Genomic DNA, 23,131 nt, shown 5'->3' on the forward strand with positions numbered 1-23,131 from the left:
ATGTTACCCTTGATGCTGCCCATTAGAACATGAGTTTTCAAATCATAAATGAAGAGATTCCCAGTCTACAGGGAAATGCACCATATCATGGTAATATGGAAAATATCCCCACTTCCCAGGGTCTCAGAATAGGTTCTTTACTCACTCCTTCCAAAAATAAAACAATATGTGTAGAATTATTCAAATAGCAATATAAACCTTTCTACACCTAGGACTTTAAACTACGAGAAAATGAAACAGAACCCCTGACCTCTTAAACTTTCATTTACCTGGAAGAGACAGACAATGAACAAGGGACATATCCTCAGCCTCTCATATCTGGCTTCTCTGAGATTTCCCCCCTGCCACAAAGCTGTTGGTACAGGACAAGTGGGGCAAGGTGCATCCAGGTCCATTTCATGGTCATCCTTCATCATGGACAGAGTCAGAGGAAGAGATAAAATGTGAGACAGTTTAGCAATCTTATATGCACCATAATTCCTCCTGTTTCATAATTTCCACTTTTACTGCAAGGCAACCATCCTTCTGCCACAGAGAAGTTTCCCTTAATGTGGCATGTACTAAGGCAGATATTGTTTCAGTTCTAATTAATAATACATTTATGTTTCCGTAGCTGTCTCCATATGAACCCAGTATGTTAGGTGATGGTGCAATTCCCAGGCATTCAGCAATGAGATGGCACAGACCCAAACCACAAGGAAGACATTCCTACTCAGTCAAAGGTCCACCATGTTCTTTGTCCACCACGTATAGGGGTTTTGAAGATGCCAGTACTTGCTTCATGTTTGCCCTCATACCCCATGGTTTATTTTTGCTGCTTTTCCATGAAGTTAATATACATCTATTCTTAATTTAAATTTCTACTTTATAATTGACCATTTTCTTACTTCAGTACAATAAAAGCTCCTTCCTATGTCTACATGCATTAAAACCTTGAGATTCTCATGGACAACATGGTGAGTCAACAGGTTGTGTCATGCAAATGATGGCATCAGAGGTCCCCATAAAATGTATGGAAATGTCGTTTCTTAAGAGTAGGTAGTTGACCTCATGCATGGATAAATGGAAGCATGGCTTGCAAAGCACAGGGAAGAACACTTCCAAAAATGCACAGGATGTGGTTTTGGATGATTAAGAAAGTCAAAAATGTGAAAAGCAGACAACAGCCTGTTTCTAGGCACCCATTAAAGTCAAGATGAGAGCTGAGGGTTTAGATAAAGTACACTGAGATTTCATGGAACAAGTGTCAGAATTTATTATTTGTTCAGCAGATATTTTCTATGTCATTTTATGAGCCTTAGCAGTGTGAAGAAGCAGGAAGTTGGGATCACCAGCCTTTATGTGCCAGCTGCTCAGATAAAACTTCTATCATCTTCTCTAAAGCCATATCAGGATTTTATTAATTTAAGTTTTCCCAAACTCCTCACTGCCAAAAATTATAATTGGGGCAAAACAATACCTGATAAAACATAAAAAGAACATTGAAGTAAATATAATTCTAAGATGGTCCTCAAGTTTCCTGGCTACTGGCATGTACATACCCTATCCCAGTTGTTCAAACAGTAATTTAGATTCTGCTGTGAAGGGGTTTTGCATATTTAATGAAATCTATTGACTTTGATTGCAAATAAAATAAAATCTGTTGACATTAGCAAGGGAAGCTTATTCAAATGGGCCTCACCATTTCACAGAAGCCCTTTACATATCATGTTGTACTGGCCAGAGACAAAGAACTCAGTAAGGTTCATAGATAATTAGGATGTGACATGGCAGAAATTATCTGATGTTGGCTGTGGAGGCTGAGGGGCCATGTGGCAAGGAATGAGGGCAACCTCTAGGAGATGAAGGCACACAGCCAGCAGAGAATACATCTCAATCCTACCACCCTGGGAACTGGTTCCATCCAACCACATCAGCTTGGAAGAGAACTCCAAGCTCTGGAAAGAACAGAGCCTCACTGACTCCTTGATTTTATCCTCCTATACCCCAGAACAGAGAACCCTTCACTCTGTGCCCAGTCAGACCCCTGACCTACACCAGTGAGCAGTAATGAAATGCTCACTGGTTATCAACTAATAAATGTTAATATGTGTTTATCAATCAATCTCATGTTTAAAAAAATCCTGAACCCAGAGAGAAGAAACTGTCATCCCATTTACTTCATTGCTGAGTGATGTTGATTCCTCTCTCCTCCAGTACAATGAGTGTGTTTTACATCTCTGTTACCCATGAATGATATCATGTCATTAGACCACATTCACAGGATAAGGGGTGGAAATTGGGCTATGAAAACACAAGGAAGAAATAATTAGTCGTAAAGATGGTCAGAATCTGTCCCTTGTTTGGTTATGTCATCATGCTCTCACATTGATAGAATTCCAAGCAAGAATCTGTCATAGAAGGGAGTGATCTTGGAGCATTGTACAAAGAATGGAACCACTCTGCTGCTGACATATTTGCTCGCACTACCCCTTGCCCTTACCTAGGAAAACTCAGCACATGTGTTCCTGTTGCAGATATAACATCAGGGTAAGTGAGTTATAAGGGTTGATTCACACACAGACAGCTTTAATATGCATCAGCATTATCAAAAAATTGTGGTCAATGTAATGTTCATTCCCGTTGTAGCTACAGTGCCTGATGAAAGTGCCCAATTATGTTGTAGGATGAATGAGCGCATGTGATGATTTAGCAAATTGTTACTAAAGAAGGAAAAGCTAATTGTTCATATTAAAATAATGAGATTGTTTGAAAACACATAGAATATTCATGTAGAGATGAGAATACTATGCTATTCATTTCAAATGGGACATTGCATTAACAGTGACGAATATGTTCTTGTGGAAGCCACTCAACATGCTTTCAACAAATTCATGGAAAGCACATGCAACATACTGTGCTGCTGTGGATCTTTTAACAGGAAAAAATGCATTAGAAAAACATATGGTTAAACCTAAATAAAGTCTGGAGTCCAGTTATTATTATTTTACCAATATAAACAGTGCAGTTTTTAAAGTGAATCAAGATTATGTAAGAAGTTACCATCAGGAGGAAGTGGGTGAGGTTGCACAGGAATTCTCCGTACTATTTTTGCAACATTTCTACATACCTGAAATTATTCCAAAATAAGTAAAGAAACTCAAAGAAAAACAGCACCAACAACATGGCCTGTTGCTTGGGAAATGCTGAGTGAAAGTATACTGCTACCGAGTGAGGTCTGCCGAAGGTGACATAAGGTGTTAACAATTCTCTAAGCCAGGCATCATCTGGAGTGACATTATAGATCTTGCTCTGACGTTCAACATTTTATTTGCAATGGGAGCTGGACACTACTTGAAACACATCCATCTTTGACCCCTGATTTTCCTCAGTATTTGGACCATTTGGTAGATATGCGATTCCTTAGAACAGAATTATTCTAGCTAGAGTATGTGTCCACAGTGGATGGATGCAAACGTTTTCCCAAAGCTTCATGGGCATGACAATCTTTAATAGTTACTTTCTACATTTTTGTCTTCTGCTCAAAGTCATTCCTAAATGGGTTAGTCTAAGATCAGTTAAGTTGTGTTGCTGATTCTTTTTTGCACATCCAAAATCACATCACCCTCTTCTGATTTAATTTTAAAAAACAGCTACTAGTCAATCCATCATAGGAATTTTCTTGGGATACAAACCTCTATAGTCCCAAATGAAGGGAATTCTCACATCCTACTAGTTCCACACAAAGAATGAATGACTCTGAAGACAGCAAACCCTCCTCTGGTGCCCAAAGTTTTGCATTCCACAAAACAGGAGAATCCAATAGAACTGTTGGTCCAAATATTCCACACTTCAGTTATGAATTTCTAAATCAAATCATTGCTCTAGTTTTCATTGTTTAATTTGTTTGTCTTACTGCTTTCATTTAGTATCTATCTGGTGAAAATTTTGCTTTGAATAATTGCACCTAGCTAAGGTCAGCAAAATTGAGATTTTGCTACTTCTGTGAAAAATTGGAATTTAGATTCCCAAGTGATTTTGAATAATACTTAAAAAAAATTACAGAATATCTTTCCAAAAGTTCATGAGCAATTAGGACATATGTTTTGCTATATATAATTCTATAATGGTTCAAATTTCTGTTAATTAACCTATAATTGAAACCAGAATGACAAGGTATGGACTTGACTACTTTGTTTTAATTTACTATCAATACTGTATAAGTTCTTGCATGTTTGCATGTGTTTTTGCTTGTGTGTATATTAACATGTGTGGTTAAACATGTATAATAGGTTTATATAAATCATCATAAATTTTGCAATGGCAGTTTCTATTTGAGCTAGTAGAAGAGTCCAGGGTGTTTGGACACAATCATGAACATATGTCAAACAAAATCAATTAAAAGAAAATTTCTTCAGTTCTCTATATTCTAACTTTGTGAGAAAATTGTTTTTACCACCACATTTTGCCAATTGACAAAACCACTTTAGCAGAGACTTTACATTATTCTGTATTATTACCTAGAGTGGCCTCCTGACTCTCTCAACCTACAAATATTTTACACTTAATTCACCTATAATTTCCAATGTTCTCTACTGTCCAGGGCAAGGTTACCCTGGAATCTTTGTGTATCCAGGAGGACAGAGTACAAACCAAAGCACAATGAGCAGCTGCACCAACAGACTGGAGGTACGGATGCATCAAGTACTTCACCCATCACTTCTTTAGGCTGCATGGAGTCAGTGATCCCAGTATGTAAAGGTGCAGGGCCAGGAAAGCAAGAAGAGATTTTATAGATTTCTCAAAGATTTAAATAATGGTTAGAGTGAGAGCTCTGTTCCCACACAAGAATCTCATAAACTAAGACCAGGACAGAAGCTGAGAGTAAAGGATCAAATAAAAGGTCATTGCAACCATCATGAGTTCCTTAAATGCAGCTATTATTAACACATTTGGAATGGGAATTTTAAACTTTTCAACTATGTGTGCATACACCCTAAAATTATGGAAGAAAAAAAAAACTTGTTTTCTATTTATTCATTGAACAGATAGAGATGAATTTTGCTGGAAAATGAATCCTACTCAAAGTATCATCCATGCATGATATCAATGATTTAGATGATGATTTGAGAATTTTGAGCTGATGCTGTTTAGGTCAGGATTTAGAATAGCGCTGCAGCTTCAATGGGTTGAGATGTTTGAGCATGTTGGAATGGGAAGAATGTATTTTGCATGTGGGATAAATGAATAAATTTGAGGCTGAAGGTTACACACTGAGAGACTGAATAATGGCCTGAAAATACATGGTCCTAAATCTTGGCACCCATAGGTGTTACAAAATATCAGAAGGGAGGATGGAAGGGCAGGGCATAGGAAATTTGAAGATGGAGGACTTGAAGATTGGAGAAATATAGTAAAAAAATAAAACAACAAGGGGTTCTGCAGCCACAATCGGTTGATGGAGGTGAGGAATATGTTCTCCCCAGGAGCATCCCAAAGGAGTGTGGCCTTAGAGACACCTTGATTTAAGACTAGTGATGCTGATTTCAATGTTTCAGCCTCCAAACTTAATGACACATTGCAAGGAGGTGTCAGAGATGTAAAAAAAAAAAAGATGGCCGAAGAAACAAAGCCATTGGAGAATTTGCACACATTTGCAATTAGGATTAGAGATTTGGGGAATAGCCTTTAATAGGAAGAGAATGACTGAGAGCAATAATTTTCTATCTTTAAAAATATTTTTTTGTTTTCCAAAGAAAACATAGAAATGGAAAGACCTGTGATAGGACTGTACAAGCACAATCAGAGAACCCTGAGCAGAAAGGCCTGGCTGGAACTGAGGCTGCAGTAGAGAAGGAGGGGGACAGGCAGACAAGGTCTCTGGAAGGAATTTTGACCTGAGAAGACCAGAGTTACATCTTGATATTGATCTGGAGGGTGACAGCCAGAAAGGGAGGTAATTGCAAGTGACATGAAGGACACTGAGAGGAGTTGAGACAGGAAAGTTTACATCAAGAAGGGAGAGGGAACTGGTAGTTGACACATCAGGGGAGAAAACTCTCTGATCTTACACAGAAAGGGGTGGAGCTGCAACTTTTCTTGTTCAGACATGAGCATCTATCTCTATCAAAAAGGCAGTTTTTGGTGATCCAGTAATCTCCTGATAATATAACAGAGGCTACATGGAGAGAGGTGATAGGTGGATGTCCAAACTATCTCAAGGTGTCAATACTGTAATTCCTGGAACACATATATATGTTACTTTACATGGCAAAAGGAACTTTGGAATTGTGATTAAGATATAGACATTGAATTGAGGAATGAGCTAAATCTATTTTCACGAGTCTAAAAAATTGCAATCCCACAGGTTGTGATGAGAAGAAGATGTAACAGTGGAAGAAGCACCATAGAAATTCAAATTTTCTCTATTTGAGGTGGAAGTAAGGGGTGTCTCAGTGTGGAAGCACCAAAAGTCAAAGATATATATTCTTTACAAGAATATCTAACATGGAATGCAGCCATGCCAGCATTTTTATTTTTCATCACTGAGATCCTTTTATGAACTTCTTACTTCCAGGAGAATAAATGATGAGTTTTTAACATTTGAGCCAATAAGCTTGTGTTATTTTGTTTCAGCTCCCTCAGAGAACAAATATGAGATCTTTACTGCATTTTCCTACACTGAATTCAACAACAGCAGATCCAACAGTCATTTTATCCTTTATTATCAGGATATACATCCTTTCTGGGAATCTGACAAGCTGTGAAAATTCAGGCCTGAGTGGGAAGGGCACATCGAGTGAGAACTAGAGACATTTCTGCTCAAGGCTGAAGTGATGCGGGAGGACACCTGTAACATAACTGAGACAGAAGTCATTCACCACACCTTCAGGCTTGAGCCTGATGATGCTAAGACTAAAATGTGTAGCTGACCTAGTGCCACTGAATCAGTGGGGAACCCCATTCAGCCAGGTGGACACCCAGGAATTGGCAGTTTAGGGGCCTGTCTTTGTTCTGCTGCTACCAGGCAAAGTAGGTCTTCTGGATGAAGCTCTATGAAATGCTCTGGGTATATAGTCCTTTTCTGCAGTGGACATAGAAAGTGAGACCATAGCTTACAAATGAAATCAGTTTGGACAAATATCTGATATAAATGCATTATTTTGAAAAAAATTAAAAATATTTTTATAAAATCATTTTAAAAATCATTGGAATTCATAATTTCACTCTTTATCTAATATTAATTTTCTTAATCCTCAAAGATAATAATCTGGATGAATGAAAGCGCTTACGTTCTCACCTGGGAATCCAAGCAACAGCACTTGAGGATCTGGGTCTGTGACATCATCATTCAGCTGTTGCCCTATTAGCCCCTGCTGAGGTCACATTGCAGCAAAAGGGCCCATTTCTAAAGCCCTGGCAGCTGCCAAGGATGCAGAGGGTCTATACAATGCAGTGAGCAATTACAGAAACAAATTGAATGAGCTATGCATTGTGGATGCATAAAAGGTAAAGAAAGAGCTAAAAGCATCATCATTGCAGATAATATGACTCTGTGACACTGAAAGACACAGATATCAGTGTTTAAAATTTCCAATAACTGTTCAGAAGTTGAAATATAAAATAGATCTGCAAAATTAATAGTTTTTATTAAACACATGATATCCAAAAAGATCATCTGTGAAGAGCCTCTAATTTTAGGTCATCTATATCTTAATATCTATACCATCTTAACACAGTTATCTTAAAAGATACAGTATGATATTTTGGATGTCCTGTAGACAAGGAATGTATTAGTATTGGAGGTGATTTGTTCAGGAATATGTTGTAAAACCTTGACCTTTTGTTTTTGATTCTGGCAAAGGCCAGGTGGGCAAAAGTGGGCTCTAAAGTCCACCAGGTTGGAAAGTTCTCAGGTAGACAAGTACTCCCTTAACCTGGGATTCCCTTGGGCCTCCATCCTCAGGGGGGCAGCTAATGAGATGTGGAACAAACCTTTCTCCATGTCAGATGCTAGGAATTAGACCCACCCAGGTTGGTGTGTCTGGAATTTTTTAACTTGAATTTGGTTTGGACTCTATTTGGTAGCATTCACAGGGACTTAGCAGAAATATATTTAAAATTTCTCTTGAGGACAGCACTCCAACCAAAAGTCTTAAGTATTCTTATGAGTAATTTTTGAACTGCCAATATTAGCAAGATGTAAGAGACTTCTCAACATCTTCAAAAGTAAGAGATCCTAAACATGAAAAAACATGAGTAATTAGAGTCACAGCAGCAGATCAGTCCCATTAGACTGCAGATTTTCAAATTTCCAAAAATTTTTAAAGGAATGATAACAATGTGAAAATCTTTATAAAGAAAGGAAACTGTAAATGATAACATTGCACTCTCAATAAAGAACATCCTTTTAAAAAACCACAGAGCCAAGCCTTTTCCTTGTTCATTATCTGTATCATCACTTGCATGTGAACTCATTTAATAGGTTTTTTAAAAATGCAACTTTTAGTTAAGGCATGGACAACTGAATCAATTCAGGTTTTAATTGGGATTTACTGGAACTTTTTATAAACCGAACGAAATTCAGATGTAGGGGAGAAGCCAGAGAACAGCAAGATGTTTCAAGAAAACAGAAGCCAGAAGAGGTAGAAGGTGTGGCTATGAGCATTTCCCTGCGAGGGGGTAGTCAAGAGCCAAGGGAAGCTGGCAGCCAGCCAGAGGATACCACATCCTTTGTGGAGAGAGCAGTGCCTTGCTGATGCCTTCTCTCAAAAGTGTAGGCAAACTGTATTTCCTTATAGCAAAAATTCCCAGGGTGTGGGTGGTTCTTGACTGGTGGGCTGCAGTGGTCTGAGCAAGGCATGCAGTCTCCTCCTTCAGGAAAAGAGGGAGAGAGGGAGCAGTCATGACACAAATATTGGCCACTAAATAAAATAAGATGGCAGGTACCCACTGACCTAGTTCCTTCTGAAAAGGTTCCCCCAACATTGTGAGACAGTCATCCCCAAGTACAGTAAAAAACAGAGGGTCAGAGAGCATAAAACATAATGTACCTCAACAACACTGTGGGCAATATGTGACTAAAGAGCACCATCTGCTTATAAGCCTGGGGAAGTGCTGTCTGAGAAGGTGTTTTCCTGCCCCCTCTCTAGTGCCTTTTGGAAGGGAGCTGCACTCCATGCTTGAGTCCATTGCTCTGGTTAGGTGGCAAAATACAGCAAATGTAAACCTTCAATAGGAAACCAATCAAAAACAAAACCTTAGACAAGACAGGGAAAATAACTTCCAAGAAAAACTTACCAAGAAAATCAGATATCCAGAATCCATGAAAAAGTACAATGTACATTAACAAACAAGAAGATATTGCCTCACAAATGATCAAATTAAAACATTAAAGGAAATAAAGAATTTAAAACTTCTAATCAAGTATGTTCATGCAAAATCCCTAATGAATTTCCATAACATTTTAACGGTAAAAGATACCAAGAAGGCAATATGAGATAAAGAAGGATCTGAAAAAATACATAATATAGCAGATTTACTGGAAATGAAAGATACTGTAGATGAATTTAAAAATATTCTAGAAGCACATCTACCAATCTGAAGAGGCAGAAGAAAGGAACAGTGAACTAGAGGACATAGCAACTTTAACATGCAAAAGCAAAACTGGAGAAAAATATGGAAATTTTTGAACTGAGTTCCAGGGAAATGATTGTCCAAACAAAACATGCAAATATTTGCATCATAGGTGTCCCAGAGGGAGGACAGAAGGTTAAAGGACTAGGAAGAATATTGGGAATATGATGGCTAAGTATTTCCCATCCATGTTAAAGACAAAAATATGCAAATCAAAGACACATCACACTTTCAGTTTGCTAGAGCTTCCAGAATGTCATATACCAGAAATGGATTGGCTTTTACCAAGAGGATTTCTTAAGTTAGAAGCTTACAGTTCTAAGCTCTAAACAATGTCCAAATGAAGGCATCCAGACAAAGACACCATACCCTGATTTCAAAGAAAGGCCAATGGCATCTGCATTTCTCTGTGACATGGGAAGGCACACAGTGATGTCTGCTGGCTCTTCTCTCTGACTTTCTGTGTGTCCTTGCTTGTGCCTCCTTGAACATTTCTGCACCTGAGCTCTCTCCAAAATGTTTCTGCCTTTTATCCTCTCTTAAAGGACTCCAGAAAACATCATTAACTGCAACCACGAATTGAGTTGATCCTATGACCATGAAAATAGCCTAATCAAAACATTTTACCAAAAATAATGAATTAGAAGAGGGTAGTTTTTCTGGGATACATAAGAGGTTCAAACCTGCACACCTTTTTATCTTAAAAATGGAAAAATAGAGAGGTAAACAATAGATCTGAAAAATAAACATCAAAAGATAAAAGGGTTGAACTAAGGATGACTCACAGTAATAACGTTGACCATTAATGGAATAAACTCTTTAAGAAAAAAACACATATTGGCATAATGGATAAAATATAAGATCCAACTATAGGCTTTTTAAATGTGACTTCTTTTAGACAAAAGGATACAAATAAGTTAAAAGTGTAAGGACAGAAAATGATATTCCACACAAGCAGTAATGAAATAAAAGCTGGAAAAGCTGTACTAATATCAGGAAAAATAGACTTTAAATGCACACGTGCTATTAGGTATAACGAAGGAAACTATGTGTTAATAAAAAGGACAATTCACCAGAAGAAATAGAAATCATAAATATGTATATACCTAATCAAGGTGGCCCAAATTCTTGATACAAACCCTGGCAAAACTGAAGTTGAGAGATAGGTTTCTCTACAATCATAGTGAGAGAATTCAACACGCCACTCTGCAATAGCGCATCTAAACAGAGGATCAACAAGGACAAACAGAACTTCAAAAATACGATAAATAACCTAGGTTTAACAAACATATATAGAACATTAATTCAAAAACAGTACTATAAACATTCTTCTAAGTGCTCATGGAAATTCTCCAGGACAGATCACATGCTGGGGTATAAACAGGTCTTAGTATATTTGAAAAGATTGAAATTGTAGAACATGCTTTCTCTGATCATAATGAAGTAAAGCAGGAAATCAGTAACAACCAGAGAACTGGAAATATCATTAACATATGGAGGTTAAACTTCATGCTCTGAAAAAATATTGCATCAAAGAAAATATTGAAAGAGAAATTATCTTCTGTATTCATTATTCTGGTTCCTTGTAATTTTTGTTTTTAATTCTCCATGATTTTCTTGCTTTCTCTGGTTTCTTTTGATGCCATTTATAATTTGATTTTCTCTTATTACATACACAGCATCAAATTCTTTTAAAATTATTTTAATGGTTGTCTTAGACTTTACAATATATATTTACAACTTATCTATACACATTTTCAACCTACACTGTCCCACATCACATGTACTGCAGGTAACATAAGAGTCATTCCAATTCTTCCCCCTATCTCTTATTGCATGGTTGACATGTATTGATGTAATATTTTATAATATAAAATACAGTCATGTCATTTAACCATAAATTATCCAAAATAATAACACTATTATTAAGAACAGTTTTGTACCCTATCAGTTTAAAAAAGAATCAGAAAAGATTCTATTTTACCACATTTATTCTTTCTCAAATACTTTTCCTTTCTTTAGATAAATCTGAGTTTCCAAACTATATCATTTACATTCTATCTGAGAAAGTGTGTTGAACATATCTCACAAGAAAAAATTGCAAATGCCTCACATTTTGTTTGTATGAGTCACTCTTTATTTCTCCTTAAACTTTAAGGATAGTTCTGGATGCAGAATCCTAGATTTTATGGGTGTTTTTTTCTTGCATTAAATATCTAACTCACCTCTGCTTACTTGACTGGTTTATGAATAGATATTGAATGTAATAATTACCCTTGTTTCACTAAAGGTAGGATATTTCATTCCTCTGGCCTCTTTCAAAATTTTCTCTTGGTTTTTGATCCTCTCCAGTTTGAATATAATACACATGGCTGTATTTGAGGGGAATTTATATTTCCTGGCATTCTCTGAGCTCCCTAGACATGCGGTATCATATTTTTCACTAGTTTTGGACAATTTTCATCCACTATTTCATCAAATATTTCTTCTGTCAATTTATATCTTGTCTCTTGGTATTCATCTTTACATGTCACACATTTTAATTGCATTGCAGTCTTCAGATATTCTTCCACTATTCTCTTTTCTCACTTTATTTTTAAGATTGTGTAGATCCATTGCTATATCCTCAGTAAGAGGAAAATGGATGTCAGTCCTACCACCTAAGGAACTGATTCAATCAAACCATGTCAGCTTGGGTTTCAACTTGCTAATGCTGTCAGAAGGAAATATACCAGAAATGGGCCAGCTTTAATAATGGGGAGTTATTATGTGACAAGTTAGAATCTTAATACCTTGAAAATCTTCAACTTAAAGATCCAAAGTGAGGATTCCTTCTCAGAGGAAAGCCAGTAGCTTTCTTTCTAAACATCTGTAGACTCTCACTTAATTCCTCTGGAGTCAATTCTGGGATTTTTGTCTCTTAGTTTCCCTTGGTTCTCTCCAAGTCCTGGCTATTCTAATTCTGCCTGTATCTCCATGTGTCTCAGGCAAAGGGAGTGGATACCCCATGTATGTGGAGGGAGGGAGTTTTCCCCAAAGACAGAGGGTGGACCTTCCTTCTCAGTGTTCAGAAAGGGTTTTGCTGCCTCAGTGTTCTCAGGTCTAGAAAGATTGTATCTCTACTAATGCCTTGATTTTTTGCTTGTTAGACCCTGTGCAGAGAACCTTCCACAGCATATGCAGGCAGCCTCCTAACCTGCAAAACTGCAAGCCAATATATTTTTAGTTGTTTGTTACATGATAGAAAATTTGTTTATTAATGTAATTCATGGTATAAAATAATTACAAATTCAGAGAGAACAAATAAATCATCCCACTTAGAACCTGGTCAAGATTCTGATGGCACGTCTACTCCAGAAGGAATGTATTATCCCTTCCATCTCACACTCAAAGATTTTCCTAATGGGTTTTCACATCACACAATCAGGATTGAGTACTATGCTATAAAAAATAAAGCAGAATTAACATTTAAGATGATCATGCTCTGTCCCTGATTGTCCTCATGTCCATATCCTCTGAGGAAGGAAACAGTCCTCAGCAGGGCTCTCTTTTAGAGATGGGAGTGAGCTGGGGACATCCCAGGCAGACCTGAAACATATGGCTTAATTGTGCAGAAATGTCGTATGCTCCAATGTGAATGTTTCCTTCTACTTGAGACATCATATAACTGTTTTTATTTTTGTCTTCATCTACAAAAAAACAACTATTATTGTTCAATTTCTTTTAGAATGCATAATTCTATACTTAGGTTTGTTACTGGATACATACTCTGTTAACATGGGAACAATTTCTTAATTAGAGATAAAATTCTACCTGACACTCCCTTATACATTTACTTGGTAGCTCACACTGCCACATGCTCTTACTTGGGACACTCAGTACAATGTTCCCTGTTGCAGACATATCATCAGACTGAATGAGGTGTAACGGCCCATTCACATGCAGCCACATTTACCATGCATCACGGTTCACAGATACCCATTCACGGTCTCTGGGATCTCCTTTCCTCACTTGGCTCCAGGGCCACATGAAGGTGACCAACTACCTCTTCTGTATGAATGAATGAATGTGATGGGTTCAATAATTGTTAACATAGAGGTATATGCTCATTAGTTATATTGAAATAATGAGATTGATGGACAAACTCATAAAATACTCATGGACTGAATAAAATGTTATGGTATTCATGTAAATAAGAAGCACTGCATAAGCAGTGACCATGACTTTTTTTGTAAAAATCACATAATTTTTGGTAACCAATTCTTGAAAACCAAGTTGAATGTGGTATGCTGAATTCGATCTTAGAAAAGGAAAAGAACATAAGAAAAGAAATGATTAGTATGATTAAAGTGTGAATTTTTTTAATATGACTCTGCTATGTAAATTTCTCAGTTTGATAAATGTGAGATGATCATATAACATGTTACCTTTAGGGGCAAGTGGTTGAGTCTGTATAGAAACATTGTACTATTTCTGCATCTTTACAGAAAAAACAACAAAATTTATTCCAAATTTAAAACTTATTTTTAAAGCACATTCAGTATATTTGAATGACTATTGGAAGTGACCAAGGGAGTCTGTCATGAATGACAATGTGAGATCATCCTTCCCCCTTCTGGAGTGACATTATAGCTCTTATACTAGACATTCAGCATCTCCCTTTGCAAGAGAGACCTGTAAGAATTTGCAAAATATGCTTCTTTGACACCTGATTTTTCTCACCTCATTAGACCCTTTTGTCCAAGCAAACATCACTAGAGCAGCCCTGGCAAACCTGGATAAGTGTTGCCCTGGGTGACACCAAGATTTTCTCAGAGCTTCCTGTGCATAAAAATCTTTAAAGCATTTAAATTCCTATAATCTTGTCTCCTGTGCAAAACTCTTTCCTAAAATAGGAAAGGAGAAGAAGTGTCTAGTTCTGCTGCTGCCAATCCTTTCCTACCTTCACGTTAGGCAATTTTTTCTGGATTTGTGCTTTAGTAATAAAAAAATTCCCGCATTCACCTCACCATAGACATTTCTTTGGGAACCAGAACCTCTGCAGCATCAAATGAAGGGACATTTACATTGTCACCAGGGTGAATGTTACAAATCAAAGGACACCAGAGAAGGGCAACAGTCCTGTGGTGCCCAGTGTTTCCTCAACAAAGGAAAAGGAGGGTTTAATTGAATTGTCAGTCCAAATATTCCAGAATGTTATTGTGGAGTTTGAAGATTAAGTTATTGCAGGAGTTCTTGCTCAATTTCTTCTTTTCCCACCCAACTAACCCTATCCAGTCCAGAAGCTCTTCTTCAATACCAAAAATGTTATTAAGAAAATTCAAATGATTAGAGTTAAAATATGTTCTTTTGAAGTATATGAATTTATTCATATAATATAGACATTATTGTCCTCTCTGCAAAATTGTATCTCCTCTCAGGAAACCAAGCAAAAGACATGTCACTTTATATTTTTTATTTCCCCAAGAAAACATGGAATCAAAAATATAGAAAATAAATTTGGAAGAACCCACATTTTATCTAAGGAAAAAACATGCTTCAGAGTGATATTTAACCATTGAGCAGATAAAAATTGTAAATTGTTGTTGGGCCCAGTGTTCTTAAAACAAACCTTTCCTTGAGAAATGCATGTAAACATCCTTGCACAGATGAATGTCTTTTAGTTTTCATGTGTCCAGCCCCAAGATACGGTAAATAGAAAGTTTTATGTGTGTAACAGATTTTTCATCTTGTCCTTATTGAGAAACAAAAAATCAGTAGGTGATTTCCATTTAGTGCTCACTTTTATTTATTTACCTTATTGTTCCTGAAGACAGTACCATGAAGTTTAAAAACAAACTGTAATCAAATAGTAATATTGTCACAATCTACACCTACACTAAATGGAAGAAAAGAAACCCCTATAGTAAGATAATAAACTGTCTTTGGTTAATTGTACAATTGTGCAGCAGGACTCTTGAGTATTCACTCCAAAAAAATTCTTCAAATAAATGACTGGCAGCTTCCAACACTAACACTGCAGTCACTGAGGGCACCTGGCCACTTTGTGCACCAAGGAGTGCACAGCACAGAACAAAGCACAACTGGTCAGGGTGCCAAGAGGCTGCAGGGAAAGACACACCAACCAGGAGGATCCAGCTGCCCCAAGGTGAAAAAGGAAAGGGCCAGGAGCAAAAGAAAGATTATCACATTCTCTCTCAGATTGAGCTATATTTTTGAGAGTTTGATCTCTTCACCACACTTAGATCTCATAAAGTAATTGTATCAGATGCTGAGAGTAGATCATTAATAAATAATATCTTTAAATCTGACACAATTTCTTTAAATGCAGCTATTACTGGCACTTTAATAAAAACTTTTAAAAAAACTGAGACAAATGTGTAGCTGGATGGTACTCTCTGTAAATTTATAAGACAAAAGCACTGTTCAGAATGGCATGAAGAAAAAATTGCCCTTGATAGGAATGAATTCATCCACAAAGGGTAAATTACTCAAGGGCACCTCATCTGCAAAGATTGTCACTGTATCCCAGATGAGCAGCAGATCAGAATCAGGTGGGAAACTTGTTGTAAATGACTCTTTCACAACTATACAAACAGTTCCATGTTATCCAAATTAGGATTTCAGAATCAGCATTTTAGCAAACTCTTAAGATTGTGTTTTTGTAGCCTGGCTCACCAGTCAGTGAACAGGCATTTAGAAACCAACTGTACAACACATAAGCAGCTCCCAGCAACATCGGGAACAAGAATAAAACTTATTTCACCTGGTTTATATGAGGATGAAAGCAGGTATTTGAAACATATTTTAAGAATTAGTCAATTTTATCATAATTATCCAAATATTAAAGTATGGACAACCCAGCTAATGACTGAACATGACTGTTCAATGTAGAAATTAATAATCCATGGCTGAATGCACTCAAGGTGCTGAGTGTTCAAGCAAAGTATGGTGACAAAAATGTTAGGCAGTAACAAGAGGGCTCTGAAGTTGGAGGATATATTTATTTTGATAAAAATTGCAGATGTAATAGACTGAGAAGAAAGAGGCACTTGTGCAGTGTGGAAATGATGGCAGTGCCCAAGTGTGGTCCATGTGCAAGGAATCACTAGAAGCATTTACAAGTATTGGCTTATCATGCCTCATGACATTCCAAGAAAATAGAGCCATTGAACATATGTGAAAACCCAGCCACAGAGTAGTAACCAAAGTTCCCAGAGTGAGCAAGGTCAAAACCGTACAAAATAAATTTCATACCTTAAGGATAAAGGTCATGTTATACTTGGTTTTCTAAAGCTGCCAGAATGTCATATAAGAGAAATAGGTTAATTTTGATGGGTCTATTTGGTTACAAAATCACAGTCCCTAGCCCATGAAAATGTCCAAATTAAGACATCAAGAGGAAGAAATCTTCTCTGAGGAAAGGCTGCTGGCATTCAGGGTTTCTCTGTCATAAGACTCCACACATGTGATATCTGTTTGTCCTTCTCCATTGGTCCTGGTTTCAGTGATGGTATCCAAGATGTAACTGGGTATTTCTCTCTCTATTCTCCTGATTCACCTGACGTTCAGGTTTTCAAGCTGCTAGACTGTAATACACCAGAAACAGGAATGCTTTAAATTATGTTGTAAGGCTGTCAAAATGTCCAAATTAAAGCAAGATTATGCAAGATTAGAAATGTCCAATATAAGGCATCCAGGGAAAAATTCCTTGGTTTAAGAAGAATGAGGAAGTCCACAGTTTTTTGGTCAACAGGAAAGACAAACAGAAACATGGAGAAATTAGCTAGCTTTCACTCCAGGTTTCTGGTTTCATGAAGCTCTCACAGGGACATTTTCCTTCTTCTCCAAATGTCTCTGGCTGTGTGGGCACTAAAACCCTTTCCAAAAGAGTTCCCTTTTAAAGGCTTCAGTAGGGAACCCCATATTGAATGGGTGGAGACACATTGTAGGGGAAAAATCAGAATGTTTCCATCCATAACATTGAATGAGAATTAGAGAACATGACTTTTCTGGGGTACACAACAGATTCAAAGTGGCACACATACATTTTACCTCTTATTAAGGACTCCTGTGAAGGATTATAGACACACCTTCACAGTTCAAATAAAATATTCTAATGACAGTTTCCAACCCATATTAGGTCTTATCAGCACAATAATGGAGTAAAAGAACACTGCATTTTGGGGGGTACATAACAGCTCTAAAACAGTATATGTGCATACTTAGGTTTAGCATATTAGAGAAAGGTCTTTAGAAGGAGTATGAATGAGTGAAATAACATTTCAACTTTTTGGTTTTGCTTTCTTTTGTCTTTAGAGGAAAAGACAGAATTGAGCAAAGGAAATAAGCAGGACTACAGAGAGCTACAGTCAGAAAATGATGAGCAGCAAGTCCTGGCTGGAAAGAGGGTCTGGTAGGAAGGGACAGTGGGAAGCTGTACAGAGTCAATGGTGAGGATTTTTAATCTGAAGTGGCCAGAATTATATCTTGGAAACCCGCTGATTTGGGAGAAATTGAAAGAGAAAAATGGGAGAAAAAGAAATTGAGAAAGAATTAAAACAGAGAGATTTAATATTGATTCATCAGAGTATAAACCTCAGTGGGTCTAAAACAAGTCAGGGCTGCATGGACTTTGCTTGCTTTAGTAACGTGCATCCATCTGTACAGAACTTACTGACAATGGTCCTGACAATGTGAGGAATGCAGAAGGTTTTGTGAGTCAGATTAATATCCCCCAAAGACATTCTCAAAGCTAATTTTGAGTCTGCAATCTGTTACCATATATGGCAAAAAAGACTTTGAAAATATCATGAAGTTCATAGATGTTGAGATGGAAAATGACCCTGGATTATCTGGGTGGCCCTGTTAAAACATATGAGCCCTTAAAAGAAAAGAACCATGTGATATGACAGTGGCTCAGTGGCAGAACTCTTACCTGCCATGCCAGAGACCAGGGTTCCATTCTCCATGCCTGCCCATGAAAAAAATAAAGGACAGAATCTCTCAGGACTGTGGTCAGAGAAATATGTGACAACAGAAGCAGGGTCAGGGAGATGAAGTGTTCATTACCATTAAGAACAGTGAAGGGGCACCAGCCAGGGAATTGGGAGGTCTCTAAAAGTGGAAAAGGCAATAAACAGATTCACCCCTTGAGGCAACCACAAGGGAACACTGCCACACAAGGATTTTAGTTGAGTCAGATCCATTTTGCTCTAATGACTGGCAGTACTGTAAATGAGACATTTCTAATGTTCGTGGGAATTCTTACAGGAGCAATAGGAAATTAAAACAGAGGTCTTCACTGCATTTCCCAGAGTAACCACCACAAAAAGGGATTAAAGAGACTGAACTTCTTAAATGTCCTCTGGACCCTGAAAACCTTCTTGAAAAGAAATCAGGAGGCAACCTCAAAAGCAGATAGATGAGGTAGGTAAGTCCAGGGCTGTGTGAACAGGAAACAGCTACTTCATAAGAGACTCACTGACAAGCAGCACAGAAGAGGAGGTTGTATTGAACAGTGACTCACAACAAGAAAGTCATACTTCAGACAGAAGTAGTCTGTCCATTTGCAGCCTGGAGCCCACTGATGCTGAGAAGAATGTCTGTTGTTTTCAAATGCTAGGGACCTGTCAGGGGTGCCAAATGTCCAGTGGATTGTGAGGTGATGAGCAGTTCTGGACCTGTCCTGGCTTCTGCTATATGCCAGTTTAAAAGTATTATGATCCCAAGAAAAGCTATGTTTGAATCCTATTCCAATCTTATGGGAGCAGCCATTTCTATTAAAGCTGATTCAAATTGTAGGTTGGAATCTTTTGATAAGATTATCTCCATGAATTGTGAGACACCCAATTGTGTGAGTGAATTTTGATTGGAGGAAGATATAACTCCACACATTCCGGAAGGATCTCAATTATTTTGCTAGAATGCTTTAAAAGGAAATATTTTGGAAAGAGTCAAAACTGACAGAGACCTCAGAGCCAAGGAGTCCCAAGCTGACACAGATGCTGACACTGGGAGAACAGAGACATGGATGTTTGGAGATGTTTGGAGCCTGGGAGATGTCACCATGAGATGTTGGACAAGCCAGACCCTAGGGGAGACAAGGGAAGCCAAAGGATGAAAGTCAGCCCTGGAGAAGAAAAGTGAGGAGCCCATACAGGAAGAGAGGCTGAAATCAATGGAGCCCAGGAGCAAGGGAAATAAAAATGCCAGCCATGTGACTACCCAGGTGACACAGATGTTTCTGACACATTAACCTTCCTTGAATTAAGGTATCTTTCCTTGGAGGCCTTAGTTTGCACATTTGTATAGTTCAGAACTGTAAAATTGTAACTTATTAAATTTTTCTTTTTAAAAGTCATTTTGCATTCTGGCAGCCCATAAGCTAACATATGCCAGTACCAAGCTAAGTAGTTCTTCTGACTGAGACTCCATAAATTTTAGGACTGGACTTGCAGCTGAAGGTGACCCTCAGACCTGGAGCCCCAGCCAGGGAGACTGGAGACTCAGTGCCCCACAGGCAACTGAAATCAGAATGAGCAATTAACACAGATCCAAGGATTATGCCAGCAAATTCAAAAATGGCTGCTCCACACTGTTTCCTTGTGATGATACATATCTCAGAGACCTATTTCATACAATAGTATATATAACACTTTGTGGAAATTACGGTTATTTCTATGTGTATCTAAAGTAGTTTTTCCTAATATACAGAGATTTAAACCTTGTTTGACTGAGGTTCTTTTATACCTTTCACCAGAGTTCCGGAGCTGCAACATCAGAAAGAGGTAGGTACCTCACCATGACAGTTCATCCCTTGTCAACTTGGCAGCTTGGGCAAAATGTATAACAATAACCAAAAGAGTGAAAAAGGACACTTACCTTACACCCTATACAAAAATTCATTCAAGGTGGGTCTAGCACCTAAATATAAGACCTAGTGCCATAAATCTTCTAGGTGAAAATGTAGGGAAACATCTTCAAGACCTAGGAATAGGAGTTATCTCCCTAAAACTTTATACACAAAACACAAGCTGCTCAGCATACCGCAACTCAGACTCACAGCTCAGCCCAGGCCTTTGGAGATGCAGAAAGGAATAACCCCAGGGAACGTTGTTGGAACCCAGAGACCTGGAAATAAGGGCAGCAGAGATTGCCCTGTGCCTTCCCATGTAAGAAAGTACTCCAGATGAAAGTATGCTGCCTTTCCTCTGAAGAACTACATGCTTTTAATAAATTAAAAAATTTGACCTTTTATTAAAAGTCAACCCATTTCTGGTGTGTTGCATTCTGGCAGCTAGTAAAGTAAAACATCTTCACACGTAAATGTGAGAGAGAGAGACTCATGTCTTTAGTAGCTTAATACCATTATTATACAGCAAATATAGTAGACTCTCAGAATTATTTAATAATTGCAAAACAAAAGAGAAATTAATGAAGAAAAGTATTAACTATAACAAATCCATTCACAAATATAACACTAAAGTAGAAGAATGAACTATGTAATGCAAGCATGTAAAATATTCTAGATACAATGGAAGTGTAAAGACAATACTATAAAATGAATACTCAAGGGAAAAGAAACCTGATGGACATTTAGTGCTGTCAAATATGAAAACACTGTCTCATTGTTAACAGACTGTTTCCCATCCTTGACCAAGTTGCCAGCCTCACTCCTTCATGCCCTTTTCACACTGACTCCCTCCTTCTCACCACCTTCACACCAGAGAGAGCAGAGAAGAACAACTTGAACTGCAGGGAATAAACAGAAAACATGGCACATTCAGACCCTAACTATTCTAAATACCAATTTACCTTTAATACCCCCTTACATTTCCCCCCTGAGAGACTCCTAACTAGGCAGCCCCTTTTCTCCCTCCTTCTGTCTCTCTGCCCTTACAGCTCCAGGCAGCCTCAGTACCTCAAAGTAGAATATTCCCAATGAAGTGGTTAGAACTACAGAAATGTCTTTGAAGGAATGAGTAAAGGCAAGAGGAAGTGAAGGAAATGGGCAATTAGAAAGGAGGTGGAGTATAACAGCTTCAGTAACAAGGACAAGGAAGGCTTCAAGGAAAGAAAGGTCCATTGAAGGAAACAGAAAAACAGGAAGACTAACTAACTACTAGGCAGAAAGTTACAATATGAAGAGAAAGGGAGGAAGGGAGCAGATGCTGCTACAGGACTCGGTGCCCTACAGCTGGGAGAGGAGGTTTATGTTCGAGGCTGAAGCACTGTGGGAGGATAGCTGCTACTTCACTGACAGTAATAACTGGCCACATCTTCAACCTGGGCTCCACTGATTCTGAGATAGAAATCTGTCCCAGATCCACTGCCACTGAATCGGTCGGGGACCCCAGTTACCCGGTTGGATGTGTAGGAGATGAGCAGTTTGGGAGCCTGTCCGTATTTCTGCTGATACCAGTGTAAGGAAGTGCTAACACTCTGGCTGGCCTTTCAGCTAATGGTGATGGTCTCCCCTGGAGTCACAGCCACAGAGGCCAGAGACTGGGCCATCATGATGTCCCCACTGGCACCTACGGTCAGAAAAGAATAAGATCACACAATAAATCACAAGTATGTAAAATATATATTCACATGTAGCTTCCTCATTTATCATATATAATCAGATATGTTTGAGTTGGAATAGTCTGTAAATTCTGCATGTGAAAACCATCTCTCTAGCTTTATAAAGACATTGTTCCTCTGAAGCTCTCACCTGAAACCCAGAGCCCCAGGAGGATGAGGAGTCGGGACTGTGACAGCATCTTGCTCACTGTCTGTTGCACTCAGGTCCCATCTCCAGAGAATCCTCATTAATGGAGTCTGAGCAGCAGCTGAGTCCCCAGGAGTCTATGCAAATAAGCACAGGATATAAAGGGAAATGTTCTGTGCAGTGAGCTGTGAAGACAGATAATGGAAAGAAGGGGACAAAATAACATTACCACTGGAAATGGGAGTGTAGTCCTGCAAATGTCCCAGAAATGAACAGAACACTATAATTTTCAACAAATTTTAGAAAAATTATGAAATTTAAAATATTTTATTGTCCACTTTATACTTCAATCTACCTGCAGTCATGTTTTGTACCTAAATTATTTTTTAACTGAATATGCATCAGTGAGTGTAAAATTTATGAACTTAAATGACCATTAAAAACATTGGGCCAGAAACTGTGTGGAATACATTCATATAATAGGATAGAATGAAGACGTACTGTACAAGTTGTCTATTCTGAATTTTAAATATGTATTTGAATTTGTTCTTTGACATCTCAATGTCACTTCAATATATCAAAAACAAAACTATTGATTTTCCTTTCAACCCAAATCATGTCTCTAAAAATGTGTCATCAGATACCTACAACTTACCCTTGGTGCTGCCCTTTAGGTCCCCTAGTTTCTCAAATCACATGTGAAGTACCCACAGACCTAAGGGGCCACCACCCCACCTCATGGTAAAAGGTAAGATAGCTCCAGTTCCTGAAGTATCAGAGTAGATTTGTCATTTATTCCTA

At 37.9% G+C, this 23,131-nt stretch overlaps 1 pseudogene across 1 annotated transcript in view; it reads right to left on the minus strand.

The window, feature by feature from the left end:
- The window catches only part of LOC143661202 (immunoglobulin kappa variable 3-11 pseudogene), a 150,520-nt pseudogene extending 128,129 nt beyond the window's left edge, over positions 1 to 22,391 (minus strand). Inside the window, exon 1 of the transcript XR_013164441.1 lies at positions 22,334 to 22,391. The product of XR_013164441.1 is annotated as an immunoglobulin kappa variable 3-11 pseudogene (transcript). The remainder of the gene's footprint in view (positions 1 to 22,333) is intronic.
- Positions 22,392 to 23,131: the final 740 nt, after the last annotated feature.

Source organism: Tamandua tetradactyla, chromosome 17 (genome assembly GCF_023851605.1).
Source record: "Tamandua tetradactyla isolate mTamTet1 chromosome 17, mTamTet1.pri, whole genome shotgun sequence".
Lineage (NCBI taxonomy): Eukaryota > Metazoa > Chordata > Mammalia > Pilosa > Myrmecophagidae > Tamandua > Tamandua tetradactyla.